This window comes from Zea mays, chromosome 5, assembly GCF_902167145.1.
Source record: "Zea mays cultivar B73 chromosome 5, Zm-B73-REFERENCE-NAM-5.0, whole genome shotgun sequence".
Lineage (NCBI taxonomy): Eukaryota > Viridiplantae > Streptophyta > Magnoliopsida > Poales > Poaceae > Zea > Zea mays.
Window position 1 is genome coordinate 173,255,123 of NC_050100.1, and position 9,852 is coordinate 173,264,974.

General features: G+C 38.5%; 2 long non-coding RNA genes across 2 annotated transcripts; both read left to right on the top strand.

Moving 5' to 3' along the window:
- The first annotated feature begins 252 nt into the window (after window positions 1-252).
- On the top strand, window positions 253-1,067 carry LOC103627248 (uncharacterized). Its single transcript, XR_553508.3, has 3 exons — window positions 253-730; window positions 818-893; window positions 985-1,067. It is a non-coding gene; the product is annotated as an uncharacterized lncRNA (long non-coding RNA).
- Window positions 1,068-1,389: 322 nt separating this feature from the next.
- LOC111589291 (uncharacterized) lies at window positions 1,390-2,539 on the top strand. The gene is made up of 2 exons (XR_002748282.1): window positions 1,390-1,565; window positions 2,500-2,539. It is a non-coding gene; the product is annotated as an uncharacterized lncRNA (long non-coding RNA).
- Window positions 2,540-9,852: the final 7,313 nt, after the last annotated feature.

The following is a 9,852-nucleotide window of genomic DNA, read 5'->3' on the forward strand; positions in this document are numbered from 1 at the left end:
AGTTGTATGTTGCTTTTGCAGACAATTCCTTTGTATTTATCTACTGGGAAGTTAATGCAATCAGTCATGTAGAGAATGGGGCTCCCATTCTTAAAAGGAAGTCAGGTGAGGAGTTTCTATCTTATTGTTTGGTGATCATGACTACTCCCTCCATCCAAAAAGAATGCAATTGTGGGTTTGGGACAAGTCAAACTTCCTTAAGTTCGATCAAGTTTGTAGAAAAGTAGACAGTAAAAGTCAAACTTCCTTATATTTCCTGTTTTCTGTGATGAGACTGTTGATGTGAAGATATATCAATTCAAGCACACATAGCTTTAACCTTCATAATTTCTTCACCAGTTATAACAGTTTTCATTTTTGAGATACCACATGTCTTTAAAACAACATAACTTCCTTTTACACAATTATTGGTTTACACAACTAATTTTTGCATTTGCTTCTATTACTAAACTTAAATTTCACACTCAGCCTTGTGTTAACTACCTTGAGGTATTATGGTTTATTTCTCGCATTAGGTATTCTTCTGAGTACTGGAATAAGGTCACTTTTTCATTAGGAACTTCCTAAGAGGCTTCTTCTTACATACAAACCTGAAGAATCGGAGGACATTCCTGAGCTTGCTTCTGTTGAAGAGGAAAATGCACCAGTTGAAGAGCCTGTTCTGGTACCACATGTTACTGAAGTTGTTTCACCTCCCAAGACCGAGGTGGCCGATACTGGTGACTTACTGGTGGGTAAACTAACATGTTAATATTATGGTCTAAACCTTATGTGCTTGTTTCTACAATCTGAACTCTGAAGTTTTGTTTGCTCATAGGGCTTAAATGATCCAAATCCTGCTGTATCAGCTATAGAGGAAAGCAATGCTCTTGCCTTGGCTATTGTTCCAACAGGTAGTCTGTTACCACTGAATTCCTAGCACATGTGGAGTACCTGTCAAGTATCTTTGGTTAACCAGTTGGTTCTTTTTTGCATCTTCATCAGATGGGGCTTCCACAACTGGTAACACTGCATTTCAAGATAAGGGGTTTGATCCTACAGGATGGGAACTCACCCTTGTTACTGCATTTCCATTCAACATGAGTCATGTTGTTTTTTACTCTTCATACAAAATTTCGAGTTGCCATGATTTCAATGCAACTGTCTTGTGCTTTCAGCCTCACATAGCCATAAGTCCTTTTTTCATGCTTTTGAGTTGTGAGTATTGACCAAAACTAAATGCCTCCTCTGTCATTGCACTTTGGGCACAGGGATAAGCTGGAGCTTAAAGCCGTGAAAGACGGTTCTGCAAGCTATGCTGCTCTGGAAAAGAAAGCAGAGTTGTATGAAAAGTTATCTAGAGGCAAGGTACCTGATGAAGAAGACAAGGAGAAATACTATGTGGATTTCTTCCAAAAAGGTTTCGATCGTGTCTATGAGCCTCAGATACCAGAGTGTAGCCATAGAGCCACTGATGGTGCGGAACCAGTAAACGATCATGAAGATTCTATGCCTAATGCCAAACCGTTGGGCCTTGGCCAAGCAGGCACTACAATCGACAGAGATGAACACAAGCGCTTTGTGAGGTACTGTTTTCTATGTGCAGTATCTGCACTGACACTCTTATGAAGTTATATTGCATGAAGCACTTTTTCCCTTAATTATTCTATAGATATAGAAATCGGAGTAATTTAGATTTCTCATCGACAGATGAAGAATGAAACAAAAATGGTACTATATTCATAGCATCTGAGCATTTAGTGCATAGGCAGACATCACGATGAATATGAATTGAGCTTTCAATATAAGATATTGAAATTTTAGGTGCTGGGTTATTGTATACCAGTAGGCACATGAAACGGAGCAGTCCTAGGCTATGCCAGGACCAGCATATTTTTCATGTTGTGAGGTACTGTTCATGGTGTTCTTAGGATTAAATTTGTTATTTAAAGATAAGGTTAGATTGAGTTGATTCCTTGATTTTAGAGAATGGTCTCTTAAAAGACAAGTTACCCATCCATGTGAGGATGGAATTCTGGTTAATCAAGAAATGACAAATAAGTGGATCTAGACTATCTCCTTATCTATTCCTGTCCTTGCGGTGTAGCTGCTGGGAATCGGCATAAGTGCACTGCTTGGATTAAGGGCCATCGAATTTATGCCCTTGACATACTATCTTTTATGTTCAGACACTTCATTAATTTATTAGGTACCTGATTTGAGATCTCAAGTAAAAAAATCCATGATACCTATTGTTTGATACTTGCTTGATATCAGTTTCGGACAATATTCATGACATGGTGAGATCAGTGAACATCATTGCCAATAGCCCAGTAGTGATATCAATATATCACTGAACTTCTTGGCTTCAGCACATTTTCCTCTCTTTGTAATATATTATTGAACTTCTCGACTTTAACACCTTGATTTCTCGTGGCGATATAATGTGGTCGCTTTGGATTTTGTACAATGACGTGTTGTGACCTTTTGATTGACTTGTGCGATGTGGTACATCTGCAGGGAAGTTCACGAGGAAGTAACTGAGGCAAGGCAGAAGGCCTCAAAGAGGTCGAGTTTGGTGGGAGGATGGAAGAGGCAGGTGTTGCAGTGCCGCTGTTGCTCAGCTGAGGATGGACACCTGCTCTCCGTTGTCGTCTCGCTCCTCCACACGCCCCTACGGCCTCGTCAGCGGTGTCCCCTACACCGCGCTCCCCATCGCCACCATTCTCTCCATAGACCCCTTCCCCAATCTGGACCACGTTGCCCAGGCCCAGGCGCACCACCGCGCGTTGTGTTGTTGTGGGCGTCGCTACTCCTCGCTACCGTCGGGACGTTCTTCCTGGCCAGCGCTCCAATTTGTGCTGCTTGGGACGACGAGCTGCTTTAATTTCTGCTTTCCGATCTTCTTCCAAGTACACGCCCCCCATTCTTCGCCTTCAGCACGAGCATGCGTAGGCATGGCATCTTTTTCAACCATGTATATATCTTTGCTTCTTCCGTGAACCTGGCATCTCCTTCTAAGATGTCTACACATTCTCGTGCCTATGTATTTGGCCATATACTCATAATTGATTTATATCTGAAGTTCTATTTCTCAGCTTTATAATCAAGCAAGAGCTCTGTTTAACAAAAGTTTTTGAATTGTTTTCAGATTGAAGGATTTACCTGAAGGGAATTATGGATCTGATAGAACAAGTGGTTGTGGAATTTCTTGAGGTAGCAGTCAGTTGCATCGTCTTCCTCAAAGACTTATATTCTCCTCATGAGAGTGCTCTTCATTTGAGTTGGTTCAGTCAAGAATTTTTTGTGTCGTCAAAGAAGTAGCTCATCATGGCTTGCATTAGGGAACCTGCTTCCATTTTGCTTTTTTATGAAGGATTTGAGAATTGTGCAACAGCAGTTTTAGGGAAGCCATTTGTGTCATCAGGTAAACCTGAAAGCTCAAATAAAAGAGAAATGCACACTGTTATATTTTCTTGGTCCATATTTTCTGGAACAGCATAATGATCAAGCTCGAACATAATTCCAGCCTCATGATTAAATATGAAAGAAGGGATACTGTGAGAGAACTTGATAATATTTTGCATGTGTATGTGTAACAAGTGCTCTGTTCCACTCTTAACTTTGCAACTTTGCTTAGGAAATAAAAATTGTGTTCTTGATCTTCCTATTCTTCTGACTGCTTAAATAGTCACTTCTCTGCTACTAAATTGCTACCATTTCCTCATGGTATTTCAGATATCTTAGCGATCTCTATATAATATTTCATCTTGAAACAAAACCTTAAAGAGAAATGATATCTAGAAACAGGAGGTAACTAGAAATTTTATTTTCTCTTCATGACAACATTTGTTTTCTTTCCTTGTTATATGGAGATCATAAGGACAGACTTTGGGATAGTGCCATACTGCCATTGTTTCAGGATAGTGTCATTGTTTCTGGATGAGGCAAACATGTACTCATACTTTGGGATAGTGCCATTATTTCCCTACAGTGAAGGAAGCATCATGGGGACTTGCTTGATATGCTGATATTGTTCAGGTAACAAAATAAATGCAACTGAGGAAACATCTCAATAATTTTTTGTTTGCATTCATATGGGCAATTATGTTGTTCGTGAAATCATACACATTAGTTGTGTTGCAGTCACTATGTATGCTTCAACCATTAATATTGCTATCTAAGAGTTGCTGCAAAGTTTGTATATCTAAAATTCTAAATAGACATATGTTTTTCCTCGATAAATATTATTCCATATGTATGTTTGCTGTCAGAGTTGAAGGTTCAAAGGTAGTAAACACCAGTGATCCACATGTGTCACGAGGTCCAACTCACCATAATTTCCCCAGTTATTTATCTTAGTTCATATATTTTGTTGCACACCTGACCGGCTGACCCTACCGCAATGTTGTGAAGGCACTGATATTTTACATCTACTTATTATGCGTATCTGATGGTTATAATGTTCAATACTATAAGTACACCTACCTTCATATTCACTGATTTGGCTGCTGTTATGGACTACATCATATATGATTATTTTGAGTGGATCATGTGTTTCTGCAAAAAATGTTCTCTGGAACTATGTAGTATGTACTGCTTTGTCAAGATATATTTATGTGTGCACTATGTAGTATGTACTGCTTTGTCATATTTGTATTGCAACTTCCTTTTCAGTATATTATGTCAAGCACAGTGCTCTACTTGTACTGCTTTGTCATATTTGTACTACTTTCTTACTTCTCCATATTAACATGATGCATTTAGCGATTTTATAATTTTGTAGAGATTAAACTGCAGCATTTCCTTTCTTGTACTGATTAGACTACCTGAGACTATGGCTTACTGCTGTAAACATAATGATGTTTGTTTCATTCTGATAGGCATCCTGCTTTAGTCCTCAACAAGCTAGGACTTTTGTTTTAGAACGTCACAGAAGATCTGTGAGTCAATTCATTAAGAAATGAGACAAACAGAAATGGAGCGACTGAAGAGTTAGCACCGGGTACAAAGAAGGCCAGAAATGTGCATGCCCATCAACAGCCCCCAAAACAGCCACTTTACATAAACACACACCTACACAGGCCACACAGCTATCAGCGACCCAAATTATTCCCTAAGAGCGGGTTGGAGAGTGAGGAGCTCCTGAAGAGCAGAGGCACCCGCAGCACACCAAAGGGTACATTCATTGGCCACAACCTGCAAAACAGTATGAACACCAGGTCGTTGCCCTTCGAACACAATCATTCTGATGCTTCCAGATTTCCCAGGCAGCCAACAAAAAGCTAGAACTTTTGTGATCACATTAGTTGTTTTTTGGTACCTGTGTTTATCTTATGACATGTTTATCTTATGACAGATATTCATTCCTTATATGTTTTGAACTTTATGCATATCTTTTGGATGAGGCCACTCATTTTGAAGATTACAATTTTCACACATCTTGAACTTAGAGGCTCTTTGTGTATCTTACAAGACATGTCCTTTCACAGTGCTTTTATGATTGGGGATGGTAAACTCTTGACAAATGCGCATTGCGTTGAGCATGACACCAGGTGATTATTCTACTGGACAACTTTATCTTTTCATGTTTTTTATTTTGCTTTGGTTTGTCACTCTTTTTTCTGTTACTATTTTGATTTAAAGTTTTGAGCTACTAGCAGTTGAGGATGAACTAATTTTTTTATAAAGTGCTGATATCGATTTACCATTAATTTTTCTATGGATGAGGTATGCAAGTTATTTTGTTAAGCTAATGCCGCTTCTCGTGCAGGTCAAAGTAGATAGAAGGGGAGATGACAAAAAGTATCTTGGCAAGGTAAATCTCCTATAGCAATGCAGCTTTCAAGGTTTTTCAAATTATCACTTTTTTCTTGAGTGCGCAATCAAAATTTTTATACAATGAACATTGCAATTCTCTTGAAGCAAGGTAACTACCAGTTTATTGTGAATCTGAATTATCTAAAAAAAGATTTGTGCTTATGAGTTTTGAAGTCTTGGATTCCTGAGTCAGTCTCCTGTTCATTTTCTTTGCAAACCAACTTATCTTTCCAACTATATTCCACTGTACTGGTGGGACTGGATTATTGGAAGCTCCACTATTGGGACTTGGGAACTCTTAAAAGAACCATAATCGTAATTATTTTCCAATTTTCAATATTACTCTTTTGAGATCAACATTAAAAGTTACCACGTGCTGTATTTTTTTTGAGCAAGGTATTTGATTATTTTATTTAATTTTTTAAAACTTGACTTCATAAGAAGTCAAACTGATAAAGTGATTTACAGGTTTTAGCTAGGGGTGTTGAATGCGATCTTGCGTTGCTATCTGTTGAGAATGAAGAGTTCTGGAGAGGAACAGAGGCACTTCATTTTGGTCGTTTGCCATGCCTTCAGGTAACTAATTATCTTCATGATTTGTTACTGAGCCTTTAATGATCTGTGTAATGTGAATACCAGATTTTCCCCTCTCTGGAATATGCCAACATAACTTATTCCTGGTTATTATTTTAATCAATTTTAAGGACGACGATGACATTGATACTATTGGTTGTTGTACGCTTTATAAATTACTTTTTTGGCTTTGAGCTTACTTGGAATATGCCAACATAACTTATTTCTGGTTATTATTTTAAACAATTTTAAGGACGACGATGACACTGATATTATTGGTTGTTGTACGCTGAAGGTTGATAATGTTACATGTATGCCTCCAAAACAGATTTAGGTATTGATTTTCTACATCTATTTGCCATATTTTCACTCAATATGACTAGAATAAATATGACTAGAATTCTGAGTATATGAATTGTAATCAACTTTGCAATTTGACTTTCTAGGTAAAGATTCAATAAGATACTTTAACATCGTAGAGATTGAAGAGCTTGTGTACAAGGCAATTAAGGGTTTCTGTGCTGGTATCTCTCTCATATAAATCACATTTTTCCTTTTGTTTTGAATCTCTTCTATCTCTTCCCTAATCATTCGCTCCTAATCTTATAGGAAAGAAGATAGGACAAGATCTATTTACAATATTGATACATCTAGGCTAAATGCTCACTTGAAGGATCTAATGCATGGGCTTACTGCAAAAGTGTTCCGTATATATAATGTTTTCGACAGAATCATGAGTTGAAAAGAATCTTATCTCACTGGGTTTCAGTTTTCCATTCTCTCAAACTTCTTAGGTTTGCATCGACGTTTAGAGCTGTTGATGTAGATGTATTGTTTTCTTTTGGTATTTTAATGTTTATATATAAATGTTACTTGTTCTATAGCTCAACTTAATGCAATAAAGTAATTGGTCAATGTTACACAGCTTGTCATATCTGCATTTTTTTCCACCTCTGGTTTTTTACTTTCTGATAACATGTAAGCGAATGATGTTAAAGTTTGCAGCCTCATAAATTATACCATAGAGAATGCTAACTAGGCCATCGAAATTTATCTTAATAAGAATTAACTGTTAGATTCATTTATATCTAATATATCCCACTACGCTAATGTGACATTTTTGTATTTTTAAGGTAACTTTCTTGTGAAGAGAGAGGTTATATATAACAGAGGAAGCTACCACCAATTCTTAACATTGACGCAAAGAGGAGGCTTGCAAGCAGCAGTACTTCTAGCTACTCCACCGCCATTAGATAATGAGGGGAAAAGAAAACAAATGGCTGAAGATTACGGAACAACCAAATGACATTACTCTCAAAGATGTGATGGATACTCTACCTAAAGAGGTGCCAACTGTCAATCTTTTGGTGTTTAGAATTCACAAATTTTAACTGAACTTTTCTACTACCGCGACATATTTTGTTCCACCTATATATATTTAAAGCAATACTTATTTAAATGTGTAAATGCATAGTTGTTTCATTCATGTTGTGTATACTTTGTAGTGCAGTTGAAAATCATTCAAGATATGATCTTTGTAGTGTTGAAAGGAAGACTTGACACAACTGTTTGGTGTCTTTGTTTGTTGTAGCTTTTTTCCTAGATAGCTAGATGTTACAGTTTCTTCCCTAGCTCTTGGTGTCTGAAAGTCTACATGTGTATTTGGCTTAAAGGATTTCAATAAGATCTTGCCACCCTACTCGGTAGGAAGTGATTATGGCCTTTTTATCAAATATAGCTAATAGAAAGGTGCTAAAATCTAGAGCTAATCCAAATAATCTAGATTAGTCCACAGTTTATGGTTGAGCTTGAACTATCCAACGGACCACTCAGGATCCAGCTAATAAAAAGCTACTAACTGCAACTTTCATTAGAATTTTCGTGGGAGGGAGATTGTTTTGTTAACAATTGAAATTTTTTGGGATCTCATATTCATAATTTGTACACCGTCGCAGCGCACGAGCACATACCATAAACTGTGGACTAATCTAGATTGTTTGGATTAGCTCTAGATTTAGGAGATAAGGACGGCAAACCAGTTACAACATCTATCATTTACAAATGTATTCTTGCACTGGTGTGCTTTTAAATCCAAGCAGACTGCTATTTTTGATTATTTGATTAAGTTTATAACTTATCGTAATATCATATGTCCCCGTTGCAACGCACGGGCACTCACCTAGTAATTGTTTGAAGCTTTGATCAAATTAAAGTTGTAGAACCTGTAAAAAGAAGAGTCACGGAGAGACAAAGTTTCTACGTCGCAGAGGGCCGGGCTTTTTTTGCTAGAGACTTTTGAGGAGAAAGCAGGGCCGGGCATCCTCTAGGCTTCTCTCTCTCTCTCTCTCTCTCTCTCTCTCTCTCTCTCTCTCTCTCTCTCTCTTCTCCTTTTGCTCTTTTGATCAGCGCCTCTTTTCATGCGATCGTATGAAAGAAAGAAGAAAGCGTAGAGAAGACTGACGATGAACGTATTAAGCGTCCGCCGGCGTGAAAGTGACGAGGGCGCGCGCTATATAGCTAGATAGCTTGAGCAGTTCTTGGATCTCTCGCTGCTAGTAGAGTAGCTACCGGTCATGGCAGGCTAGGTATCCAGGCGCGCGCGCAGCTACGTACGTACGTCGTACTACCATATTCCATTCCATGTACTAGCTAGCTAACTAGGGGTATAGGTATATATCAGTCGTCGTAGTGATGATGAATGCATGCACGTAGTACGTACATGTGTAGATCAAGTGGTAGCAGCTGGCCGAGATATATAGAGTGGTCAATCATGAAGAATCCGGCTTTGGTTGCTTGGGATCCATCACGTACCTTTGCATGGAGCATCATGAGCATATGCAGCTGCGCTATACACATAATTAATATAATAACGTGCATGTAGCCAGCAACGCAACAAATTAAAGGCCTCGACAGCAACGACGGCCATCATATGATACTTCTTCCATGTGGCTCTCTACTACTTTCCGTCTTTTACTGCCTCCTTTTGCTCTTTCTTTGTGTGTGCTATTTTGTAAAAAAGAAGAAGTGAAAGCAAAAGGGCTCATTTGAATTGTAGTTAATTAATTTGTTGTTGGAGTTAATTTGCATGGCACACAACAGGTGCTGGTGGTGGACTGGTCAAAAGGGAAGATGGCAACAACAACAGCTGCAGGACGGAGCTCACAGTAAAGATGCATGCATGCATGTAGCCAGCAGAGCCTTTAATTTGGTTTGGTACCATGCATGCATGGAATGAGCGAGAGAGAATAGAAGAATATGATACTAGAGACGAGAATGTGATGTGTGTGAGCTTTTTGTTTCATGTGGGGTGGGCTCTGGGTCTGGGAGAGCAGCAGAGATCGAGCACACGTAGCTTTATGCATGCATGACAAAGAAGGTGGCAATCCCAAGACAAGCCTAGAGATTGAGGGGACCAAACCAAAGAAAAAGCGTCGGCTTTGATGCTTTTGTGAAAGGTTGCGGAATGCGTCGACAATTAAT